This window comes from Orcinus orca, chromosome 10 (assembly GCF_937001465.1).
Source record: "Orcinus orca chromosome 10, mOrcOrc1.1, whole genome shotgun sequence".
NCBI classification, from domain to species: domain Eukaryota; kingdom Metazoa; phylum Chordata; class Mammalia; order Artiodactyla; family Delphinidae; genus Orcinus; species Orcinus orca.
This window is the reverse complement of record NC_064568.1, coordinates 79,893,015-79,920,657: the sequence shown is the minus strand read 5'-3', so window position 1 is coordinate 79,920,657 and position 27,643 is coordinate 79,893,015.

The following is a 27,643-nucleotide window of genomic DNA, read 5'->3' as shown; positions in this document are numbered from 1 at the left end:
GGTTTACCAGGTTGTACCTATAATGGAAATACGAGGGCACGTGTTTAGAAAATAGGATTTCGCACACAAGTTAGAGACATCAGTATCCTCTTGCTTTCCAAAACCTCTCACAGAAATCACTAAGTGTTGATTCACATCTAATGAAAATTGCAGAACTTGGTACCCTAACATTTCCTATGTTTTCCCCCAAATAGTATCTCATCAGGAAATTGTGGGCAATAATGCACTTGCATTAACAGGTCTTTTCAGATTTAAAGTTTGTTCAATGTGGCTCATTATTGTCGTGAATGTCCTCTGAGATTCTGAATGTCCTCTAAGATCTGAGCCTCACGTTAGGATTTTATTTCATTCAGTTCTGTATGGTGCCAGGGTTATTTTATGCTGTGTACCTGTATTCTGGCCGATCATTCAAATTCCAAATTGCCTTAGAGCTCCTCTAGCTTAAGTGAAAGTCAGAGAGATGGAGCTTACCTAAAATCATGCAGCCAGTGACTGGTAGAATCAGACCTTTTTCTCTGTCCACATGAAACATCACTGGAACTAAATTAAACTTTCCCCTTGTTTAGGAACCATAGTACATCAATCTAATGCCCACTTCTCTTCATACCCTGTCTTTGCTCCAACTACTTTCCACATCAGTATTTTGTAGACCTTTACTTGGGTGTTTTACTCTGACAATATCACTGCACTGTGAGTCCTCGAATGCAAATACCACACCTTCATTTCTACACCTACAGTGCCAAGTGCATCTTAGGCACTGAATAAAAGAGCATAAATAACACCATATGCTCTATGACTTGATGCAAACTTGAGGCGCATCATGTGTCATGCCCAACTTTTGTTGGTAAAAACATTAATTAATGTTTATTTGCATAACATTGCAACCAAAGAGTTCATCTGTTTTGCCCTGAACTGTGACCTCTTGAGGGTAAGGGCCACATCTTTATTTTTCTTTGTGTCTTCTCCAGTACCTAGCTGTATGGTCAGGCCACTCAAGATGGCTGTTCTTTTGCTCTCTGTACATCCCCTGCTCTATCAGGGCCTGCTTCACCTACGCCCTACCTATGCACATGACTGACCTTCCCACACACTTGCCCCAGGCCCCAGTTAATGACTGTTCTAGCTTTAGATCAGAACTCCCCATTACGCTTATCAAAGGGGTGGTGAGGGGTCTGTCCCTCTGCTGGTTTCCTTGGTAACCGATGAGCCAACCCGTCATCATTTCGCCCTGTAACTGGTGACCTCCCCCTGCCGCTGGGAGCGAAGGCTGCCACCGTGTGCCCTGCCCCACCATCCAATGCACATGGCAGGGTGTCACTCCAGGATCTTGCTTCAGATGTGTAAGCTCCTCCATCTATTAACCGATTGATGTCACTGTCACTGACTCCAAGCTCTTTCTTTGGCCTTGAAGCTGGTCAAATACAGGCCTTGCGGGTCTATGACACCAGTACAATGCCCAGTACCTAATATGTGTTTACTCAGTGAGTAGATAAATGAAGTTACTGCTCAAGTAAGTTCCAGGCACCCCAGTGACCCAAGATCATCTTTTACATTAGATGTGGACAAGGGGATGCCTCAATCCACTCCTAGCTTACGTTCTTGGCAGGAAAATAGTAGCATTCTCTGAGAGGCCACACCCCCTGATTTTCTAGCACTGTGGGCTTCAGCTTCTGCATCTCTTTATGCGCTCCAGGGTTTGGCAACCACTTGTTGATGCTTATGAGAGGGAGCCTTGCTTAGTGATAATATTCTTGCTATAGCACATTGGCGTGGAGTTTATTAAACCTTCCATGAAGATGTGTGCTGCCGTACTCCTGAGAGCTCTAAGGGAAGGTCAAGTAATTTAAATTTCCTTTGTCTACTCACATTTATTGAGCACCCACTATGTCCCCGATGAGTGCAGAGGATACAGAGATGCATGATCAATGGATTCGGCTGTCAAGGAGCTCATAGCCAGATGGGGGAAACGGATGTATAAATAGATAATTTAATATAATGCTACACATGCTTGCATAAACTTACGAACAAAACTCTTTGTCGATTACACCAGTCCAATCTTTCCCCCAAAGCAACTCATCCTTTCCTAAAGAAGGAATCACTCTGCAGGGCTCTGAATTTTTAAATATTCTAAACACTCATTGGCCTTCAGCAATCAAATTTAAAACTATGTTGGTGCTCAGGAAATAAACTTCCCCAAATTGATCCATGTTTCAGAGAGTAAGAAAACGACAACAATAACAACAACTACTTCCCAGAAACATACATCTCCTCGGAGGGGGGCAACGGCCAGCAAACACACAAATCCCTTTCAAACAAATGTGTCAGAAGCAGGACCCAATAAAGTGCGGATGTAACATGAAACAAGTCACATAATGGAGCTGATTGTGCTGTTGGACACAGGTTTGGAAATCCTTCTTCCAGCTCATGCTGTGGCCCCAGGTTAAAAATCTGCAGTGTGTTAAGCAATAGTAACCTTTAAGGTAAGAGGGTCAACTTACTCAATATGGTTTTACTCTGGAACAGAAACTGGGACTAAGGGAATGTCAACTGTCTGCTACAGACACAGTCCACTCCCACAGACACCCAGTAATAGAAGCATCTCTTTTCCCCTTAGAAACCTAAACCCCCCATTTCAATATCTACATTCCCATGAATTTAAATAATACTGTTAGTTTCACCATTTTTTAAATGCATATGGCTGGCCATTAGTGCCTTTGTAACCTTATTTTCACTTTATTTAAGAATTTCTAAGTTTTTAAGTGCACCCATTAAACTTCTCAGACTTCCTCAAAATTAGGCGTGTTCAGGATCGCTTTTCCAGGATGTGTAATCGTCCATGTTGAATGCATGCTGGGAGGAGTAGGTCACCCTAACCTCTTTGAAAAATTGAAAGAAAACTGGTAAAATGGAAATATCAGATGGTTTATTTACTGATTACAGTAAAGGATATATTGGCTCACTTCTGTATATGGTACCATACTGAAATCCACATCATTTCCAAAATATCTGAAGGCACTACCACAAGCTGAAGATTGACTCAAAGCAACATTCAGTTTTAATTTTTCAATTAAACAGTGTGTTTGGATCTTTGCTAAGTCTTCATTTTTGAATACGTAAATGGACTAAATAAGCTTGCATTTGATTTTCAGATTAAAAACGGGATTTTTTTTTAATTGATGGCAAACTCATTTCCTCATACTCTCGCCCTGCATTTGGAGCAAATGAGGCCAGGGAACCCAGGAATTGGGCTCCCAGGCCTTACCCCAGTACTGTACATGCCTACCAACCTTACCCTAGTACCCCAGTGAGTATCATGCCCTGTGTCTTAAAAAAGATCAATCAAAAGAAATTGGTTCCTATAGATATTAGATCCCCCTAGATACTTCACAACTCTTCAGCTAGTAAATTTAGAGGATAAAAAAATGTCATGCTCTTTATTATTTCTTTAGTCTTTATTTTTCTTTCTCTCTGGTTAATCTGTACATTTCCTCTAGCCTATTTTTAAAGTATCATGTTAAAACAGAAAAAAAAAATTCCAAAAGCTGAAAGTAATGATCTTGAGAATTACTTGACAGGTCACATCATGGGAAATGGGCCAAAATGTCAGTTTAGGGCTAGACTGTAGGAAACACTGAATTCTTATCTTTTATTCTCAGCCTGGAGAGGAGAGGAATTGTAGCCAGGTATACAAGTTATAAGGTGCCTGCTCGTATGGCAGAGAGAATGAGACTGTTAGAGCTGAAATAATTTTTGGAATCATTATTTGGGGAAAAATTGCCCAGTTAGAAGGCTACAGACTCTATGTACCATCTATTTTTTTGGCATACCACATAATAAAACCTCATCAATTTGCTCTAATTAAGGGCAAATTATGTGTTGTGAGGCTATTCTGAATTAAAGTCTCAATAGAGAAAGGGATTATAAAGAAAATATAACTTTATCAATTCAAGTTTATATAGTAAAATAGTTTCCTTCTCTTAACAGAAGAAAGTATTACCTGTATTCTTGTAAAAGTACTAATAAATAAATAAATATATATATATATATACACTAAAATTAGTATTCCTACTGTTTAAATGCAAATGTAGCCACTAAATAGTTTCATTATTAAATAAACTTTTATTTCCTTTCTTTATTCTATTGTTTGCTTGATAAAAATATTGCAGACACATCTATACATGCTTCCAAAATTTCCTCAGAACAAAATAATATCCAGGTCCTCGGTAGGTGACCCATAGAAAAATTATATTTTAGCTTGATTGCATTATTCTTTACTATTAATATTCCTATAAATTGAGCCAAAGTTTTCTTTGCCCCTTTTCTATATAAGAATCATTTTACAGAAGTAATTTTTGATTTTACGTTATTCCCAGTTGAGGCGTGGAGAGGATAGGAAATTTGCTGAAGTTGCCCAAGTAATAGTGTAAGAATTCAAACCTGCGTTCAGGTATTAAACCCTATGATCTTAACCACTTTGCTATAGACCCTCCTGCTCTAATTAACTGCGTCTCTGGCACCCTCATTGGTGCACTGGCATTGGCTAGTATTAACTCTCAAGAGCAGACTATGCATGTCTCTTCCAAATTTTCAGTAAGTGACCTCCCACTGGTTTCTTGAAACTGGCCATGGTGACATTCTTTACACTATGAAAATTGGCAGCACTGAAAATCAAGGCTTGCGTTTCCCCCTGGGGAGCTGTTTGTTCAGTATTAATCAGCACATCATTGGGCACCATCTCTCTACTTAGGGATCCATAGAAGTTATGGAACTAGGGAATTCCAGTCCCATGCTGATGGACAAGACCATCGTAACAAGCTGGGATATGGGATTGAATTAATACTTTGCTGGTTATTCTTGTGGAATACAAGCAGGCTAACCCAGTGTGCACCACACAGACAAAAGAACTCGTCTCGAGGCTGTATGTGGTCCAGCCTCTACGTGGGTATGACACTCGTCTACATGAAAAGAGTAACTATTGTCATCAAACCAGATCTTTTGTATCACCTCACATTCTCTCAGCCTCACCTTTACATCCACTCATGACGAGTCAAGGGTTCTGTGCAAACTCTGTTAGATGCACACTGACAGTGTTTATCTCTAATACAGACAATGTGACTCTCACTCCTGTGCCAGTGCTTCCGGGACACCCCCTGGTGGAACTCACTTGGCATTTGCACATACACAATTCTCAACTACAGGGCACTTAAACTTGGGACAACTCTCTACCAACAGAGCATGGCAGGTGATGAATGCTTTTTCCTTTTGATCCTAGACTGACAAATGTGACATGCACTCTATCCTACTGCTCACAAGGTCCCAGGGCAATGAGCACGAGATATACACAGCAGTGGTCAATTCAGCGATGCATCCTTATACTAGCTTTCCTTCCTTCCTCCAGTCCACTCTTTCCCTGTCTTTAACTTCTATTCCCTGGTATCATTTTTCAGATAAACCTCCCTGGTATCAGTTTTAACATGAACCTTTGCCTCTGGCTTTACTTTTGGGGGGGTATGTGGGTTAGGACCTCCCTCTTTAAGAATCTCCCAAAGCCAAGGCAAGAAGGCTTAAATTTGAACCAAGAAGAGGATGTGAATTCTTTCTTTCTCCAAGTATCTGGACACATATGGCATTCTTCACAAGCCTTAGCCTTTTCAGGGAACTTAAATTCTAGCAAGAAAGACAACCATTAAACAAACAATTATATATATATTTAATTTTGTCTAATAAATATTACAGAAAATACTAATTTATTTCAGTTGGGAGCATGTAAAAGGCAACACTTCACTTTCTTAGTGGTCCCTGAAATGCTCCTTTCTAGGAGGTGGGTATCTGGCATCTATTGCCCAAGGCAATAAATAATCAGCATTCAAAATCATAATCACCACACTGGGCCGGCACTGGTCATCCCTTGAAAAATCAACCTAAGATCACAACAGCCAATCCAGGGGGGAAAAAAAGCAATCCTTTCATAAAAGAGACACAAACCTTACTACTCAGATAAATTTCCCCGTGGAAAAGACAAATCCCCAATTACTACCCAACATGTGCAAGACATAAAGCCTCACTCAGAGCTGGGGATCTGCACGATATTTAACAAATTACTAGCATCACAGCGTGTTGGATGGAGTTACAGCACCAGACCAGGCAGGGAAAAAAGAGGAGAAAAAGCCCCAAAGTGGTTGCTTTCAAAATCCTGCAGGAAGCCAAGTAACTTTTTGAAAATCTCCATTTTCTTCCTCCATTCTACCCATTGACAGACTCCAAGCACCCAGCTGACGACGGAGTTAAGAGAAAATAAATCTAATTATCTTGGATGTCTGGTTTTAGGTTTTAACTTTCCTTGATTCTTTTCTGTGGCTTTTTTACCCCCAATGATAAAGACATTTAGAAGACCAGAATAAGAAAAAAATGAAAAATATTGATCTTCTAAACACTCATACTGGTTTCAGTCACCACTATTTGAGGTACAGTTATGCTGCAATTTGAGTATACTCTGGACTTCCAATGTAAAAAATCTTCATTCCCCATATAAATTTAGTCCCTGCTTTAATTAATTACTTCAAGAAAATTTACTGAGTACCGAAAGTTACCAGGCACAGTGCTAGGCTTCTGGAATATAGCATGCGAAGACTCATTTTTTCAATGTCCACTACATGCAAGTCACAGTAAATGGTACATCAATATTGACTGTAAAATTTAGTCTTGAATCTGACCTATTTTTCACAGGTACATGAGTCTGACCATATATTTGCGGTCAGCATCTCAGGCAGATGTTAAAATTATATCAGGCCTTGGAAATAACCTAGTTTACTTGCCTTATTTTACAAGTGAGCAAACAGATTCCTAGAGAGCTGAAGTGACTTGCTCCAAGATACATAACAATTAAGCAGCTGTAACTGGGAAATTAACTATTCATACATTCTGGTTCTTCTTAAATCATCCATAGCCATTCTTTTATTCCCAATTAATTCATTCACTGAATAGTTGGGGGATAAAATGTTGAATAAAACAGGAAAGATTGCTGCTTACCCTTGGGAGTTTAAAACCTAGTACTTGAGACATATAAACATAAATAAATATATCCATCCATCCATACCCATCTATAATTTTGCTGCATTGATTATATGAAACCTACCGCTGATTTAAGTGAAGAATTTGAAAAAGCTTCTCGGAGGAGGTGAGCAGAGAATTTAAGAATGTGGAGACATTAAGGTGGGGGAGGGGCATATAGTCAATCACTGAGTTACCTCATTAAATATTACCTTGATCTATTAATTAATATGATTGAAAGAAATTGGACATGGCTAATCTAGTTATTTCAGTTAATAATAGCGTTCTGTAAACTCCATGATAAAACAATTTGTTTGCTCAGCTTTTCTTTTTTTTGCGGTACACGGGCCTCTCACTGTTGTGGCCTCTCCCGTTGTGGAGCACAGGCTCCGGACGCGCAGGCTCAGCGGCCATGGCTTACAAGTCCAGCCACTCCACGGCATGTGGGATCTTCCCGGGCCGGGGCACGAACCCGTGTCCCCCGCATCGGCAAGCGGACTCTCAACCACTGCGCCACCAGGGAAGCCCGCTCACTTTTCTTTTGCCTACAGTTGGATCAAGGTCCAGATAAACATCTCACCACCCAAACCCCACTGGGGTTTACAGTATGAAAGATCTATTATAGCATCCCAGAAATATAAGCATTTACTGTATAAAATTCTCATTTATCCTCATTTCTCTCCTTTCCCCATTTCAACTAGTTAGGAAGAGGAAATCCTATGTGTGGACTAGAAAGAGAAGAAAAGATCTATTAAATAAAAGAAGTAACATAAGTTAATGGTAATGTATTGGACATGCAATTTAAATTGGAAAACCAACTTAAATGAAAAGCAATTACTGACACTTTTAATATTAGGCAGACTAATAAAGCAGCAATTAGATCTCATTATATAGCTATAAAATTGGTTTGTAATAGATTGATTGCACCAAATGTTCATACTGGTTTTTGACAGCCTTCTGGACAAGAGGATTATTCTTTCGTTTTGTTTTGAGGGGGAAAAATTCTAACAGTTATAACCCGTTTGAGTTCTTCCTTTTAAGTGGGCATCAAAGATAAGGCAGAGAAGCTAAAAAAAAAAAAAGAAGAAAAGTTACCAAGCAATTCGTATACCCAAGTATATTTATTTTTCCCAAGGGATCATCAACTGTTTGACTGTTTCAGAATCTTCTTGCCAGAAGCAGTTTGGGGAATTCTTATAGCAGATTGTTCATTTGTTCATGCTTAAGGTAGGTGTGTGGAGATGCTATGCTAAATAGATTTTTTCCTAAATTATATAATCAAATAAGTAACGGAGTAAGTGACCTCAAATTGCTGACTTCAGACACTATAATTCCAAAGAACAAAGAAGAATCTCCATCTGCCTGCACCCCAGCTTCCCAATCTTCCTGCCTCCCCTGCCCTAGAGCACCACCAGATGTGAGGAAGCTAATCCATTTGTTATTAATGAGAGAAAAAACAAGCAGTGGCCCATGACCATTGAGTGACTGTGATAAAATTCCCAAAGTCCCCTTGCCTTGTCTTAGGTGGGACAGAACTTTAATCAATTTTTGCTGCAGAACTCCCTACAGGATCAGACTGGCATAAGACCACATTCTTCTGTGGCTCCATCCCTTCCCAATCATCCTATCTCATCTCTTCTCTCTTTCTCCTGAGAGCATTCGCTATGCTAATCATAGAGTCACAGACACCTGTCTTGAGCTCTCTTTCTTAAGGAACTTGATCTAAGACAAGGCTTTTCCTTTGTTTCCTTGACATTTGGTTGCCTCATTTACCATTCTCCTTTTTCCCCACATTGGACTTTTATCTGGGCCTCTTAGAATAAGGAGTTGTATTTCCCACTCTCCCTTGCAACTTCATGAGGCCATGGGACTAAGTGTTGTTTAATGGGAAATAAACAGAGGTGTCTTTGGTAGCTTCAGGGAGTACACTTTCTTTTCAGAAGTCAACTCTGCATCGTTTGCCTCTTATTCTTCATTCTTTTACCTATCCTGCTACCTAGAAGGGGGACACCAGCATCTTGGTCCAGGAGGATGAAAACCACACTGTAGGGATGACAGGATGGTGATATGAACAGGGTCCAGGTCCCTGAAGATACTGTGAAACAGAGCACGGTATCAGCCCCGGATGGCACACCTCCAGAATTTCACAGGAGAAAAAGATGAGATTCTGTCTTGTGTAAATCACTGTGATTTGGGGTTTTCTAATACTGTGGAAACTAACCCTAAAAATGTACAGCAGGTCAAGAATCATCACATGCAAAATCTTGTCAGCTCTTATGGGTCTGAAATATCTGACATAATTGAAACAACTGGTAAAAAGAGAAGAAGCCACAGGAGAATAAAAACATGGTTTCAGATCATTCAGAACTCAAGACAGTAGGATCTAGCATTCACTGGCTTGAAAGAGGTTACAATATACTAATTTGTCAATCTTAATATGTGAGTTGTATGTTCTAGATTGGCCAATCTCATTGGGTTGGCTTGTACTTACAACACAGAACGTTGTTTGAATAGTGTTCTGTAATGTATTGTGCATATGCATGTGTGTGTGTGTCTGTGTGTGTATACTCACACATTGTACGAGTAATTTTTAAAGAATACCTTAAATGAGATATTAATGTATACTAATGTTAAAATAAAGAAACTGTATAATTATTTTTCTTAATTTAAAATTATTTGCTTCCTCCAAATCTAAATGGCAAAGCCATCACTCAAGCTTTAATTTTCTTAACTCTAGATAATGAAGATAGCAAGTTAGCTGAGACCCCAATAATATGTCAATAGAAGTGACTACAATGGTCTGGTATTTGGGGGTAGATGTCCTTGCTAAAATACAATTGGTTCACATTTAATGATGGTCAATAAATTCATTCAATTACATAGGGATACTTTTGTGATTAATTCATCCTGTGGATTCAACAGGAAGTTGTGTAACTCAAAGCTAATACTGAAAAGGGAGATTACTGAGATATCTCTATAGCCCCGAAAGGGCAACTACTAATGCCACCTCCAAGAAATGTTTCCCCAAAGCAAACTATGTCTCCCTGTTCCATTGTGTGTACTTCGGAAGATGTAATCGACTATTTGTTCATATGTAGAAGAAAAAAGACCTCAGTACTCTCATGAAGGGATTGAGAGAAGTAAGTGGATGTGACCCAAGTAATAGGCATGAATCTTTAATTCAGTGGACACTTAAAAGTTTTAGTGATATTTGGTGCCTCAAATTTATTCTAATCAATATTCTGTTGAACTGTATTTTCTTTTCAAAACTAATCAAAATAAAAATATTGAGCAACTATTGTACTCATCTATTCCATTATATAAAAATCTTCTAATTTTCACTTAACATTTTCTTTATTTTTGCGGTACACGGGCCTCTCACTGTTGTGGCCTCTCCCGTTGCGGAGCACAGGCTCCGGAGGCGCAGGCTCAGCGGCCATGGCTCACGGGCCCAGCCGCTCCGCGGCATGTGGGATCTTCCCGGACCGGGGCACGAACCCGTGTCCCCTGCACCGGCAGGCGGACTATCAACCACTGCGCCACCAGGGAAGCCCCACTTAACATTTTCTGTAAGTTTGTTAATATATATAGAATGTAATGCAAATGTAACCAAATATGTTAAGTGAATATATTATTATATTTGTTTAGTGCATTTTTCTTCTGATTTTTAAAATTCCTATTCTTTTATTGTTTTCTTTAAATTGAACATTTGTTGTAAACTATGGGTAGGTTTATGAATGGATATATCTTCAAAAAGACTATCAAAAGTCTTTTTTTTCTTTCTTTTGAGCTGCTTCCTATGGGAGGATTATTTCTTTTCGCAAGTCAATAAAATGTTCCATGGCTTGTTCTTTTTTTGTGTTACACCAAAACACAAAACAAGTTTTCTTGTTTTGTGTTTTTTTGTTCAAACAAGTAACAAATATCTACTAATTTTTGGTATGAATTTCTACATTTTATCTAATTTGCTTAATTTATTTTTCTGAATTACACTCTATACTTTGAAAGTGAGGGCTAATTTCATCCTCACATTGCAATTGAAGACAAACAAATATAAAAATATTGTATAGGGCTTCCCTGGTGGCGCAGTGGTTGAGAGTCCGCCTGCCGATGCAGGGGACATGGGTTCGTGCCCCGGTCTGGGAAGATCCCACATGCCGTGGAGTGGCTGGGCTTGTAAGCCATGGCCGCTGAGCCTGCGCGTCCGGAGCCTGTGCTCCGCAACGGGAGAGGCCACAACAGTGAGAGGCCCGCGTACCGCAAAAAAAAAAAAAAAAAAAAAAAAAATATATATATATATATATATATATATATATATAGTATAAAAGGAAAGCAGTATTCTTACTCCCAACCAAATGACTCATCAAATAACAAATCAGAGCAGCAAATAGTTATTTCAATTCAGTTAAAAAAAAAAAAAATTAGCACAGCTTCAGAGGTTTTAGGGATTTAAAAAACTAAATTTTTAGAAATGCATGTTCCATTAAAAAACAGATGAACTCAATTATGTAGAAAAATGCATAGAAAAGAAATGAGCAGAAGGAAATACTCCAAAATTGTAGTAGTTATCTAAAAGTATATTCAGTAGAATGTACTTTTATTTTATTCTTTATTCTGCTATATTTTCCAATTTTTCTACAACATTCACATCAAATTTGTTCCTCTTTGTGTCCTGCATACAAAATAGCAGACACAGAGAAAGTTAGGAAATTAACAAAAAAGAGGCATTGGAGGTGGTGGGGCTTTACCAAGCCTATGTTTTCAGGAAAAGCTTTAAGTGCTTAAAGAGGAGATGATCAGAGATTTGTGCATCATTTGCAGGGAGGAGATGGTTCCAGACTTCAGAATGTTTCCTGCAGAGAGACACCCGCAGGCAAATCCTACTTGTCCCATGAACAAGTTTAGCCCTGAAGGGGGAAAGCATGGTGTCCACAAAAGCTTAAAAGGAAATGAACAGCTCTCCAGCCCCAGCTCTGCCCACCTGACACTAATGCACGCCTGTATGCCACTGCATCCCTTTCCTTCGTCACCTGCAGAGCCTTGGTTTTGGAGAGGAAAGATTCTTATTAAAACTCTTCAAAAGACAAAAAATGCCTTGAACAAAGTAACTGTAACTGTAAAATGTCCTGAAAGGCCAATTAGAAATTGCAATACTGGGAGTTTTATTACAACTAACTCCTCCTTAATTATCAATCAATGGATTCTGTTAAAAAAAACCCTCATATTCTCTGCTGGGGAAATGATGCTAATTATTTTCTGTTAATTAAGGCTGTTCTGGGATTCAGACGTTCCATTCTTCAACTAAAAGATTGACACATCAATGCTAACATAATGTTCACTGCACCCTTCTAAAGTCTTTATAACCAGTGATAATAAATTAGTGCATGTTATTTTAAACCTCTTGAATAATCATGGCTTTGTCTGGGGATGAAAAATGTATACATACACAGTAATACATGTACTTCAATATGTTACTTAATACAGCCTTGCAAATATTTAAGGAGACCCTCTCTGAGATATTGTGGCTCACTTTCACATTTTTATTAAGCAAAAATTAAATACAGTATTTATAAATGTATCTACTCATAGCTCAGACAGCAGAGGATGGGTTTAACATAATTTAATTCAGAAAATTTACAGATAATTTACTCTGTTATCAAAAGTAGTACCTTTTGGAAATCTGCAGGTCAAAGCAACTACTTGGCAATTATTTAATCAAATTATAGTATAACAAGGACACTCTTCCATGTTAACATTTTAAATATGATAAATATAAATTTGTGGTCCCAAGGCTCTCTCTTATTCTTTCTCAGAGTGAACAAGCTTGAACATGAAATGGATCTTATGAGGGATCAGACACTCTGGCTTTAGCCTACATGGTCCAGAGTAAAAAGTCTCAGAAACCGTGTGACCCAAGGTGATAAACAGAATAAAACATTTGTTGTTAAGGTCATTAGACCTTATTTTCCCTATATGTATGACTACTGTCAGTCACACACAAACACACACACACACACACGTGGAATGCCCATTTCTTGTTTGTTCTTCCATCAGGAATGGAAGCTGCAGTGGAAACTGCAGCTGAAATCCTACCGGAAACTCTAAAGAATTTGATCAATGAAATAAAACCTCTCTCTTCTTTGCCTTGACATTATCTATACTTTCCCACATGTGAAGGAAAAAAATGCGGGAAATAAAGTAATGAATGATGGTGATTGCTTCCCACTACCGCTATGCTTCTACCACTTTTAGTGGATTTTCAAATTATAAGTTGAATGGAAAGGTTTGATGAACTGATGCAGGTGAACAGGTTGAGACAGTGATATGAACACAGTTACTCAAATGAACCTACCAATAGTGAATCTAAACAAATTCTCTTCCATTACATAATGCATCCTAAACTACGCACTGCCAAACTGTTAAATGCGCTACAACACCAGTCTAGTTCAAGGAAATCACCACATTCACAATTTCCAACCATCTCTATGTTTAGTTCAACATGTCATTTATCTCATGACCATCAACAACCCAGCAAATATTTACTTAGGTCCAAAAAGAAAAACATTTATTGAACCCATAGTAACATAGTACTAAATACAACATTTACTGAACAACAAAGCAAGAGTTTAATTACTATTTATCTAATTCTCAAAACTGTGGGACAGGTATCATTTTATAGACTAGGAAACTAATGCTTCAGAAAAGTTTAACAAAGGTTTAACAATTAACTCAAGATCACAAGCCAGTATGTAGCAAAACTGGCATTCAGTCCTAAGTGATTATCATGTTCCCAGTCTGTCTACTCCCATCACAATATCTTATTCAGTAATTATCTAGTTGTAACAAGCGCTTTTCTAGGTATTGAAGAAGTTATGAAGATGTAGAAGATATACCTAATGATTATTTGGGGTGAAAGAACACATAAATTAACCGAGAACTAATGATATAAGGCCAAATATTATAAGTTACTTCAGTTAATAAGTAATATTTGCCAAACCAGTCATTCGTCCTTCTTGCCAACGTTCTATCTGGTCCGTACTATTCTTATACAGTCTTTGTCAGACTCTCTTGTGATTATTCACTCAGTTAAGCTCACAACTAAAATGAGAGCCCCTCTAGGGCAAGGAGTAGGATTTACCGACACCACAAGGACACAATGCCTGCATCAGATCAGGCGCAATAATTGTTTGAGAAAAAAACTGGACATATGAGATGGCTCAACCCATGAGGCCACTCACTCCTTTATTTAATTAATCCATAATGCCAGGCACTAGGCTAGGCTTGGGGAGTACAACCCCAAATAAGACAGTTTCTGTCTTTATGAAGCTTACAGTCTAAAGGGAAGATGCATTCAGTTGACAAGCAATGGAAACAGTGTGCTAAGTGATATGTTGGGGGATTAGAGACGGTTATGGAGTACCTAACCCAGACACAGGGGAATCTGTAACGGATAGGTCCTAATTCTTTACCACCAGATTTGTTTAAGGCTCTTAACGAGGAAGAGAAGCCAAAGCCAACTTCCCGAACCTACAGGTGAATAGCCCCTGGGAAGAGGCACCTGAACAGCCACTGCTGTTATTCTCAGTTACAGAGGAAGGAATGAACGTAGCAATCAAATGACAAGACAGGGCATGCTAGTGAGCAAACGGCCTGAGCAGAGCTGAGTTAGTGACTGCTCTGTCACCATCTCCAGTGCCCCCAGGGCCACGTTACTATCTGCAGGCACACAGACACCCTCACCCATCTGGAGACATAAGTCATCACTTCACTGTCCACTGAAAACATATTTATATGAGGGAAAGAGCGAGAATAAAAATCAGTTGCTTTGTGTACGTGGCAGTGCTTGCTGAGTCCATAGCATTGCCCAGTTTTCAGCACCTCCAGCCCTGTGGGTCAAAGCCTAAACTGGCAGAAGTGCCCTGGCTGGATGTTGCCATCCTTCTCCCCTGCAAATAAACAGAATATTTTTTACCTACGATAGGTGATTATGTGGCTTTCACTCAGCTCTTGTAATTCATTTGTACCTCCCGGCATTCATGAGTCATGGGTCTTTTACGCTTGTCAGAGAAACCTAATCCTTACCCTTCATGGGCCAGCTACCCTAAAGATGGCTGAACATGTAATTGCCTTGAAGTGTAAAATATCTCCCACATTATTTATGATGGCCATGCCTGCTAGCACCTCTATGGGTGAGGTTGTGTCAGCATTTTCATTATAACCCCCTATTTCCAGCAGTAAGAAATGTACTCCAGGCTCAAACTCAGCACATGGAAAGTAAGTCCAGAAGGAAATTTTCTATTCCTTTTTTTAAAAAATAAATAAATTGGTTGGGGCTTTTAAAGTTATATGACTGGAAGGGGGAAAATGTCATAAAATGAATTTTAAAGTTTCCCTTTTGTGCTCCCAAGTTCTAAGATTAAGAGGATGTGTGATAGGGCTTCCCTGGTGGCGTAGTGGTTGAGAGTCCGCCTGCTGATGCAGGGGACACGGGTTCGTGCCCCGGTCCGGGAAGATCTCACATGCCGTGGAGCGGCTGGGCCCGTGAGCCATGGCCGCTGAGCCTGTGCGTCTGGAGCCTGTGCTCCGCAACGGGAGAGGCCACAGCAGTGAGAGGCCCGCGTACTGCGCAAAAAAAAAAAAAAAAGAGGATGTGTGATAATGGTCCTCACCACTAATGCAGAAGGCCAAACCCATTCCTTTTTCTCTATCCTCGAGAAGCCAAAGGAAAGAAAAGGGGATGTGTCCAGTTCACATTTAAAAATCCACTAAAGGAATAAGAAAATGGATTTGAATCAGAAAAAACTAAGTGCCCCCCAAATTAGGAGGAGGGTCATCCCCTAGTATAGGGGCAAATATGGTCAGATATTGGGACAAGATTAATAGCACCCTCTGAGCTGCTGATGGGTTAGAATTAGTTGTAGTAAAATGGAAAAAAGATGGGATTTGGCATCAATAGAGCCATGCCCCTAGTTCTGCCATTTATTAGACATGTGATTTTAGGAAACCCATTAAGACAGTCCACCACCATTGAGCCTCTGAGCCCTCAATTCAACATTAGAGCACCATTATTTCAAGTTGGCCACAGTTAAAAGGCATATGTTACTTGGAAGCTCTTATTAAAGAGGTTGATCAGTGGGATCAATGACATGTTCTGAAAGACTAGCTTATTACACGAGCTAATTGAGATCTAAAAAGTTAAGAGTCAGGTTAGGTAAGTTCTGGTGGTGGGGTACAGAGTAGTGAGAAGCCCAGGGCAGAAGGTACATTTCAGTGGGAAGAAACGTTCATCTCCAGAATGAGGGGCAGTGGCTGGGGAACTGGGAGAGGAAACGTGACCAGAATGACAGTTTGGCTTTGTGAGTGTGTTTTAACATCCCTGTACATCATTTCTAGAATGGGTTGGTGATGATGCAGTGGGCTAGATGGTCAATTCTGGCATCTTGTTCTTGGTCACGTGGTCGTGTGCAACTTTTTTTTTCCTCCCGAAGTCAATTTTTCCCCCCGAAGTCAATTTTTTCCCATATGTTATCTAATGTAATTTTATGTATTTACTACAATTTAACAAGAATTAACCCCCCGTTATGTGCTCAGTACAGTTCAAGGCACCATAAAGAACTCAAAAATGTATTATTCCCTATCATCTAGAAGATTGCATTCTTGTAGGAAATATAGACTTAACGTACATGGTGCAGTATCAACTCCTGGTGGTGGGTGTGATAATGGAAAAATATTCCCCCAGAAGATATCCACATAAATCTCTGGGACCTCTGAATGTTACTTAATTTGGAACAAAGGTTTTTGCAGGTGCAATTAAGGTAAAGGATCTTAAGGAGAAAATCCTGGACTATCCCTACATGGCATGACAAGCATTCTTATGAAGAGGCCTGGAGGAGAAACATACATTGAGGAGGAGACGTGGAAGAGGAAAAGACAGGGTGAAGACGGGGGCAGGCATTGGCGGGATGCAGCCTCAAGCCAGCGAAAGCCAGCAGCCACCATGAGCTGGAAGACGCAAGGAACAGGACCTCTCCTGGACCCCTAGAAGAAGTGAGGGTCTGTTGACACCTTGATTTCTGACTTCTGGCCTTTAGAGCTGTAAGAGAATAAACGTCTTTTCTTTTAATCCACTAAATGTGTGGCAATTTGTTACTGCAGCCACAGGAAACTAACATAGTAGTGGGAAAGGACATGTTCCTCTCGTTCGTGCATAAGGAAGCCAAGTCTGGTGTGGATGAGGGCATGGCCTGAAGAGGAGGGAGGTCAAAGGTCACGCAGACCAATTCGAAAGTTAATTTTGGGTCCAAATTACGGTTAATGTGATCCACGTCAAAGAGGTATGTTTCAGGGCAGCAGCCAAGTTTAATATTTACTTTGAGGATTTGCATTGTTCTCTATCTATAAATTGTCTCTAAACATTTAAAAACCTATGTGTTTTATAATCGTAACTCTTTCCACTAACCTTTAGGTTAAATTAGCTAAAATTACACTTTAGCGACAAGTGAAACCCTTCCTCAGATGGCTGTACTGTCTCTGGAAAGAGAGAGCACTCTGCTCTAGATGAAGAGGCAACCCTTCAATGTCTTCAGCGATGATGTTCACAGGCAACGTGCAAAACTGGAGCCTGAAAGATGAATCCTTCCTGGTCATTTTTGCAAATACCCGGATGTCAGCAGAGTATTAATTTCATAGGCAAAGAACCCTCCAGCTTCTTTACATGATCACTATGGCTTTACAAAAAGATTATTAAATTTTAATAGAAAGAAAAAAAGTTCATCTTTTCTTAATCTTGGAATTATTCAGTCACCACCGACATTCTCCAGAGGACGGATACCTTGAAGTGATTCAGCCAAAGTCAACCAAAATGTTGGAAGAAAAGTAGATTTTGATTAATTAAATTTTAAAATTAACTGATTAGACCAGAAACACTTCTGTTTTAACCCTTGTTGGAGGCAGTTTTTCGAAAGCACATTATCTCTGTTTTCTCCTTAATAAGTGTAGCCATTTAGGGAAAGGGCTCATGAATCTGTGGCAATGAAAAGGTTGGTCCACGGGGGAGGTGGGGTCACTTCCCAAGCCCCCCGTTACCTCCAATGTCATCTGCATGGTGGGCGGTTCCCTCTTTCACAAACACGTTTATGAGGTTGAGACATCAAATCAGAACACTGGTTTATTTATATTTATAAACTCTAATATGGACTAGGATTCTTGGGTTGTTGTGACCAGAGCATTCTCTTCATTTTGGTAAACCTCAGTATTCATACTCTGTATTTCTTTAAAAACTTATCAGATTTAGAAGTAACTAGTTTGTTGCTAAATGTCTTATTCCTCTGATAGAATATGAGCTCCATGGGGGCAGAACTCCTGTCTGTTTGTTCATTGCTGTGTCTTTACCAAACACAGGGACTTTAGCACATGTAAGCACACCAAGTATACATAAGTCTACTTACAGGTATGATATTGACATATACCGGAAGTATTAGCAGCAGTTGGACAACTGATGTATAAAACCCAATTGCTCTTTAGTCAAAGAAAATTGGGGTTTGAGGCACATGCATTCAAATATGAACAGACTTCCCAATCTTTCCCTTAGCATCTGGGAGATTCCATAGGGATAGAATCCTTTTCCCCTCCTCTGTCCTGGATTCCTATGGTCCTGGTGTTCAAGATCTGGAAGGCTTGGGAAAGCTGTTTCCTTGCACTATATTTAGACATTCTGCTAGAGGCAAACTGATGACTGATGACCAACTGCCCAAATGGGACAATTGCTTTCTGCATCTGTTCCCTGCTCAGGCAGAGGTGGTGCCCGTGAAAGAGTCACCTCCTTGGGGCAAAAGGTCAGGTTAATGATTGAACAGAGGAAGTTAAAAAAAAACATGTTAGGATATGACTAGTTTGCTGGTGCTAAGTGTTACCTTTGCTTAAATAACCAGGGATTGAGTGGTGTACGTGCTACTCCAAATCATAGAATAGAACTGTATTTTTAGAAATGACTTGAAGGATTTTAAGAGATCTTTCATCATTTTCTGCCATTAAACTTGCTCAACCTCATTTCTCCCCTCTCCCCAGCATGCCCACACTCCAGACTGGTCTCTGCTGCCCTCAGACAAGGAAACATCCCACACTTATTTTGTCTCTGTGGTTTCACATATGTTTTTCTCACTGCCTGGTTTTCCCCTTCCTTGGCCAAATTATGCCTCTTATTTACTCCTTTGTCAGTTTTATCTTTCATTTATCTCCCTTCCTCTGAATTCCTTCAATACTTTGCATCACACAATTTAGCAAAAAAAAAAAAAATCTAACTAGTATAACTTTTATTGAATCATGTATGTTATCAATAGTTATATTTTCTCAACATAATTTGTAAGACTCCATGATAAGCGCTTTGAGGACAGGGTCAGTGTCTCAGACATTTTCTCTAGCCTCCATCTCCACTCAGAATAGGGTCACATGCATAACAAGTAGTCCATAAATAGTACCAATGATAGCTTTAAATTTATTAGATTTAAATGCAATTCCCATCTCCCACTGTAATGAGGGAAGCCACAGCTCAGGGGAAAATGAGCTTCTTCACCAATTATTCATTCAGAAGAAACACTCCATACCTCCATGATATCAAATTGAAATACTTAGTCCATCTATTTACTCATCTCTCAAACATAAAGAAGTATACTTTTCCACTTGACTCCATTCTTTTTTCCATTTTATAAAGGAAGGGCTCTATCTATATGTCACAGATGCCTGGCTCCTACTCCAGGATTTTAAAATCTCTCTGTTTCTAGTGTGCAGCCAAGGTTGAAAACCCCTGACTTAGAAACACACATTTGAGAATCTGGGGATGCTTCTGGCAAAGAATCCCACCCCATACAAGTGCATGGGCTAAGTGGTGGTTGTAGAGATACAAACTGAGTATAACAGAGTTTCTGACGTTAAAGATCTCAGAGCCCAGGAGAAATGTGTTATGATTCTTCATGGCTACATAACGAAACTCTCCGAAGTATGGTGGCTTAAAACAAACCATTTTCTTACAGCTCACAATTTTGTTGGTAGGGAATCAGGTAAGTCTCAGCCTGGCAATTGTTTGTTGTGCCTGGTGCCAACAGACTTCCCTCCATGGTATTCAGCTGGTGGATGGGCTGGAGTGTCCACGTATCTGCAGACTTGGAAAAGATGCCAAAGGCAGCGCACAGCCAGGGCTGTCAGCAGGTGTGCCTGTATGTCCTCCCCAGCATGGTGGCCACAGAATAAAACTCTTACACCGTGGTTGGCTTTCCCCAGAGCAAGTATTCAAGAGGTAAGAATCTACCAGTCTCTTAAGGTCCAAATATAAAAACAGGTGCAAGATGCTGGATCACTTTCAACGTATTCTGTGGGTCAAGCAGTCCCTGAGCCCACCTGGTTTCAAAGGGACAGAACACAAACACCACCTCTCAGTGGGAAAAGTTCCAAGGGATTTGTGGTCATTTTTAATGTGTCGCAAACAGTCATAACACCTGCTTGGCTGTCGTGCTAGGTAGAAAACAACTATTCATATAAAAGAGACACAGATAAGTACTGGGAATGTTTAAAAATGGAAGAGATTACTTCCATGTGGGAAAGTAAAAACTATTTTCCCCAAAGAGTTGGTATTCGGGTTGAGCCTTGAATGATGGCTAGAATAGATTTTGAGATGCTGAGTTGAGGAGAAGTATTAGGATATCCCACAGTACGTGTAAGAAAGGGCAGGTGGCTCCCTCTTCCTGATGAACAGATGTGATTGGAAGTAAGGCTGTCTAGGTTAGAAGTAAGAATGTCTAGACAGCTCTGGATTCTCAACGCTTCTGAACGGATGGCTAAGGAGTTTGAGCTTTATTCTATAAGCAAGTATATAAGAACTCATATACTTAACCAGGTGCTGGGAGCAGGGAAGAGAAGAGTGGGTTCTTCAGATGAAGGAGTTCTCTAGATTTGAAGAAACTGTGCAAGAACCATATATTTATAAAATTAGAGTCCATCCCTCTATAGGAGAAAAGGAGGCTTTGAGACATTAGTAATAGTAATAATAATGGCCATTTATTGTTTACTATTTGTCATACTCTATGCTAAGGCTTGACTTATATTAACTAATTAATCCTTACAACAACCCTTGGAGGTCTATACTATTATTGCTACCTTCTGACAGACGGGAAAACTAAGGCAGACAGGGATAAAGGAACTTGCCTGTGGTCACAGCTATAGTGAGCCATACAACTAAGTGATTTGTCTAAGGTCAAACCGTTGGTCAGGAAACATAACAGGATTTGAAGCCAAATCTCCCACGTCCCGTTCCACTTCTTTTCCCACCTGACAGTACTAAGGAACAAAGTAATGTTCCTCTCTTGTTCTATTCCCTATTCTCTGCCGTTTTTACACTTCATTTTCACATTCTTTCCTCTACCTCCTTGGCATGATGTGTTGTAGAAGAATGTGTGATCTTTGTCACCATCTCCACCCTTCTCCAGCTCACGCTCTGAAACGCCCTGTCCTTAATAATATTCCCACATTTTTATTCTAGGGAATGGATTCTAGTTATTTTTAAAGAAAGAGCATGAAACACTTGAGATTTTTTTCTAAGTAACATTTGAATCAATAAGAAATACACACAGAGTAAATTCTGTTTTCTCTCTGAAAATATAAACTGTGGGAAGCTTGTGGGATAAGAGGCTCCTGGCAGCTGCATCTGTAGATGCTTCTCTAAATGTTTTCATTTGCACTTACAGGACTCGATTGACAAAAAGCATGGATCATCCCCAAAAGGGATCAAAGGAATGGCTGTAGGTGAAGGACACATGCCCAGCTGACCATAATAACGTCCTCTCAGAAATAATGTGCTGAAGTTATGTATCTTTAAGGCTAAATCGATACATAAATTCTATCTGTAGAGTACCTAGGTCATGGACCCCAGATCAGTAATCAAATAGAAAATAAGTGGGGAAAGGCAGAAGGAAAATGAAAGAAAATAACTTTTCCACAGCCTGAAACTTGACCTTGAGATGCACCACAAAAGTCCAGTTTCTTTCATCTTCTTAATCCTTCCTGGTAAGAGTGAGGGCTGATAAGGAGGATGAGATTTTGTAAACAATATCTAGATGTCTTATTCCTTTACATATATTATACCCAATTCCTTTCTATAAGCAAGAGTAGGATGGGGAAGGGAGTATGAATAAAATAAAATTTGTTTGAAGGCCATTAGAATAGTCGAGTTGCAGCAGTGGGTTCAGATCCCACCTGTAGCAAGTAAATGAACTTCTCTCTGTCCCCTCATCATTAAAATAGGGAGAACAGCAGCACTTACTCAAAGAATCATTGCAAGTATTAAATATGTTAGTTTCTATAAAATTCTTCAAACAGTACTTGGAATATAGTAATTGACTAAACTGCTTAAGTTTGCCTTCTCACCCCTTCACCTTTCTGGCGTCAACCCCTCCTGCCTCTACAATGCTCATCTCCAGGTCCAGCCCTCCAGCCTGAGATACCTGTACTTTCATCCATTCTGCCAGGTTGCTCTTCCCCAGGGTTCCTCAGGGCTGCCAGACTCTACTCATCCTGGGATCTGCAGGCAGCGGTCTTCCCTGACTGCCTCGTCTCAGAAAGCCCTTCATGTTCATTCTGCTTCACCCCCTGCTTTTTGTTCCTTCAGTGCACTGACATCTGTCTACAAATTTGGTTATTTATCTACTATCTATCTCTCCCACTAGCAGGCATGCTCCATGAGCACAAGCCCTTTGTATATTCTTGCTGTATCCCTAGTGCTTAGAAATATGCCTGGAACATAATAGTTGCTCAGCAAGTATATTCGGAGTGAATGAAAACTAAAGAGATCATGGAGTATTGTATATTGTCTCCAGGGAAAGATGTGCTGAGAATAATAATACCCTCCTCTACCTGAATAAACAGGCTGATACCCAGGAAGGAGGGCTGTGCATGATTGAATAATTGTCTAAGGTATTTGGTCAATAGAGTCAGTGCATCTGAATGACACAGAGAAAACATCTTTCCAAACTTGGCTTATTTTTCTCCCATAAGCAGATTAGGGGATTGACTCATTAGCAAAATAGTTTCAACACCTGATTTTGAGAGGGTTGCTCTTCTAGTTCATTCTGAGAATCCTTCCGCATAATTCAAATGAAGATTTTCACATAGAGTATGTAAAGTCATCAGGAAGCAACATGGTTCTTATGACACTGAATGTATTAGCAACCAGTGATAGAGATAGGCTCAAAAACCTTCATTATGGACAGACTGGTCTGATGAATAATATAAGCTTCTACAAGATGAAATGCCACTAATCGACATGCTTTTATTACATACTTTGGTTTTAACATGACCTTATCAGTGTCCTATGGAATACAAAAGAATATAAGGCACAAACTATAGGCAGAAGGATATATAATTCTTGGATAAGCAAAGCCTAAAATATTAATTAATTGGCAGAAAAGGCCACCTTATGATATGACTTAATGTGTTGATACTGTATTTCTCAAAGTTACCCAATCATGAGAATTACCTGGGTTTCTTTTATAAAAACACACATTTCCAGGTCCAGTCACTGGAGATTCCAACTCACTACATCGAGGTGTAGCCTGGAAATTTATATTTTTAATAAGTGCCCAGTGAATTTTATGATCGGGCAAGCTTGGAAATATTTTTCTGAAATAATAAAGCCATTGCTTCATTAACTGTAAAAGGATTTGGAGAAAGTCAAGCTCAATGTGGGGGGACAGCATCAATAAAGGCTTAATAAAATATGTCATTCTTTTTCTCATCTCATCCACACTGCTGAGCTTTTCTAACGAATGCTGCTGTCTGCCATCTGACCATCTCTCCTGTCCTTAACCTGCAGCAATCTAGATTTCGCCCTCCCTATGCACCCTTCGCCCTGAATTCCTACTCCTCTCCATCTAATTGCAGAAGGGTCTTTTCTCTTCGCTGTTAACTTCTCAGAAGCATCTGATGGAGAAATTCACTCTTTTTTTCTTTCCTCTGACCCCACACTTCCCTTATTCGCCAAACTCTCCTCTTTTTTGTTTCCTAAAGTTCCTGTGCTCTTTTTCTAAACTTTTTTTTCAAAGATACTAGTTTACCTAGCTATATGTCTTCTTCACAAAGGTCTCTAGCATGTTTTAAACCAATCCTTGGATATTCTATACTCCAGGGTATTTCTTAAAAACTTTGGTTTTTTTCCCAACCGGATTGGCATTTTTGGAGAGAACAGCTACCTGAATTAAACAATGATTAGCTTTGGCAATAATAGTGCATATAAGATGAATGTTAATTAATGTGTCCATTGCTCTTTTCTACCATAGACGTACTGCTATAGTTTGGTCTATAGTCTTGAAATATGCACATATTGTATTTAAATAAAACAGAGACACATTAAACATATCTTGTTATGCAAACCATGCTAATACACAAATTCAGTGCTAATACAGTTATGGTTAAGATTACTGAGTATGATGTATGGTTCTCCTGATAAGTTAATTGATTTTTAAAAATGGAATTCTTTAATAATGCTTGATGACAGTTCAATTCCATAGGTTTTAATTTTTACATACAGTTCAAGGCAAAGTATTAGTAACCTATTAAGTGCTGTTAAAATTTGCTCTTCAAAAACTTAAATTTGGTTACCAAAGGGGAAACGTTGTGGGGAGGGATAAATTAGGAGTTTGGGATTAACAAGCATATACACACAATACTATATATAAAATAGATAAACAATATGGACCTTCTGTATAGCACAGGGAACTCTACTCAATATTCTGTAATAATCTATATGGGAAAATAATCTGAAAAAAGTGAGTATATATGTATGTATAACTGAATCACTATGCTGTACACCTGAAACCAACATGACATTGAAAGTCAGCTCAATAACAAAAAAACAAACAACCCAATCCAAAAATGGGCAGAAGACCTAAATAGACATTTCTCCAAAGAAGATATACAGACTGCCAACAAACACATGAAAGAATGCTCAACATCATTAATCATTAGAGAAATGCAAATCAAAACTACAATGAGATATCACCTCACACCAGTCAGAATGGCCATCATCAAAAAATCTAGAAACAATAAATGCTGGAGAGGGTGTGGAGAAAAGGGAACACTCTTGCACTGCTGGTGGGAATGTGAATTGGTACAGCCACTATGGAGAACAGTATGGAGGTTCCTTAAAAAACTACAAATAGAACTACCATATGACCCAGCAATCCCACTACTGGGCATATACCCTGAGAAAACCAAAATTCAAAAAGAGTCATGTACCAAAATGTTCATTGCAGCTCTATTTACAATAGCCCGGAGATGGAAACAACCTAAGTGCCCATCATCGGATGAATGGATAAAGAAGATGTGGCACATATATACAATGGAATATTACTCAGCCATAAAAAGAAACGAAATTGAGCTCTTTGTAATGAGGTGGATAGACCTAGAGTCTGTCATACAGAGTGAAGTAAGTCAGAAAGAAAAAGACAAATACCGTATGCTAACACGTATATATGGAATTTAAGAAAAAAAATGTCATGAAGAACCTAGGGGTAAGACAGGAATAAAGACGCAGACCTACTGGAGAATGGACTTGAGGATATGGGGAGGGGGAAGGGTGAGCTGTGACAGGGCGAGAGAGAGTCATGGACATATACACACTAACAAACGTAGTAAGGTAGATAGCTAGTGGGAAGCAGCCGCATGGCACAGGGATATTGGCTCGGTGCTTTGTGACAGCCTGGAGGGGTGGGATAGGGAGGGTGGGAGGGAGAGAGACGCAAGAGGGAAGACATATGGGAACATATGTATATGTATAACTGATTCACTTTGTTATAAAGCAGAAACTAACACACCATTGTAAAGCAATTATACCCCAATAAAGATGTTAAAAAAAAAAGTCAACTATACTCCAATAAAAATTTAAAAAATAAATAAATGCATAAAACACAACACAAAACTAGCATTTATTAAGCTCCTCATAGCCTCTGCTAAAACATCTGACTACCAACCATAGCTTGGTTATTTGCTTGGCTCCTGAACGCATGACAAGGACACAGACTTTGGGAGAACAGTTGGTTACCAGAACATCATCAATGAAGTCTTGAGCAGGCATAGTTTTCAACGGTAGCTGTTATTATTGGGATCAAAACAAAATCATAGGCTTGCTGTTAGATTTTGACTTTATCATTTTGTTTCTGGATAATTGTTAGGTTGCTATTATCTCCTTTTTTAAGATTTGCTCTTCCCCAAGTCTATTAATCGTCTGCAAGTGGCCTTAAGTCAGTCATGGTCAAATCCACGTGGGATCTCGTGCCTCGGAAGGCAGAGAGGAGCCTTAGCATCAGTGAAGAGTACCTGACCCAGCTTCCAGGACTGGGTCCATGAGCACCAGCTTTCAGGCCCGCAACAGTTTTAATAACTCACACACATAGTCAGATATGAACCACTGACATCTCTGGGAAGAGTACTGGGATTTGTGGTGAAGACCCAGCCGAGGCTACAGATCTTTTCTGAATCACGCCACCAAAGTGCTTACAGTTTCATGAAGCACTTCTGTGTAGAAAACAACCCTTGGGAAAATAAAGACATTGTAGTTTCTTGTTTGGGTTGTTTTCTTTGTTTTTGTTTTTTGACTTATTTCATCTTTCAAGACAAATGATAAAAAAAGAATTTTCAAATAAAGTATGTGTGAGTCTTCTTGGCACTGCCTTTCTTTGTCAGGTTGAAGCAATTCCTCACTTAAACTCAAGTGCTCCAACACCACCTCAAAGGGACCTGCTCTTGGACTCCAGCATAAAGAACCTTCTGGTAAACCCCCACCCAATAACAACTCTCAAAAAGAAGTAAACTAAAAACATAAATGTTGAGGTGGGGGAGTGGTAATCAGTAGCTACCAAGGAATATGGATGAAGATATTTTAAAAATACATTCATGTATCAGGCAAGCCTGCATTAGAGCTGGGAAATATCTTTTCTTGCTTGAATACCCTATAGTCTGTGAGTGAAGAATTCTTCTTAGTTTAATATCTCTGTGCTTGCTCGCTTAAAAGCAGAAGAGACCGAAAGTATACTCAGCTCCATCCCAGCTGGGTGATACTGGATAAGTAGGAGAACCAGCACTTCTCGACCACCCGCTGTATTATCTGATACTTTGTTTTCTTTATCTCATTTTATTCTCACTATAACTTTATATGGTACGGATTCGTATTTTATATTTTACAAATGAAAAATGTAAAATCCAAGAAGCTTCAATAAATGATCTAAAGTCCCCAATTACTAAGTCTGGACTGAGTCTGGATTCAAAGCAAGGTCTATATAAATCCCAAATCCACGATTTTCTAACTTTTCCATCTACTTCTAAGGAAAAAAATAGTTATGTTTGCTAATTCACCTGGATTTTTTAAGGATAAAAAATGTGTATGTGAAATTGCAGGTGAGGGAATTTTGGCAATGTAGATCTGTATTTAATGTGCAGTCAATTTCCTCTCTCCTCCCCTTCCCTTCCCTTCCTTTCTCTTCTCCCGGTTCTTTCCTTCCTTCTTTCTGAAACACATGCATACTGGTAACATAGGACCCAAGACATATTTTCA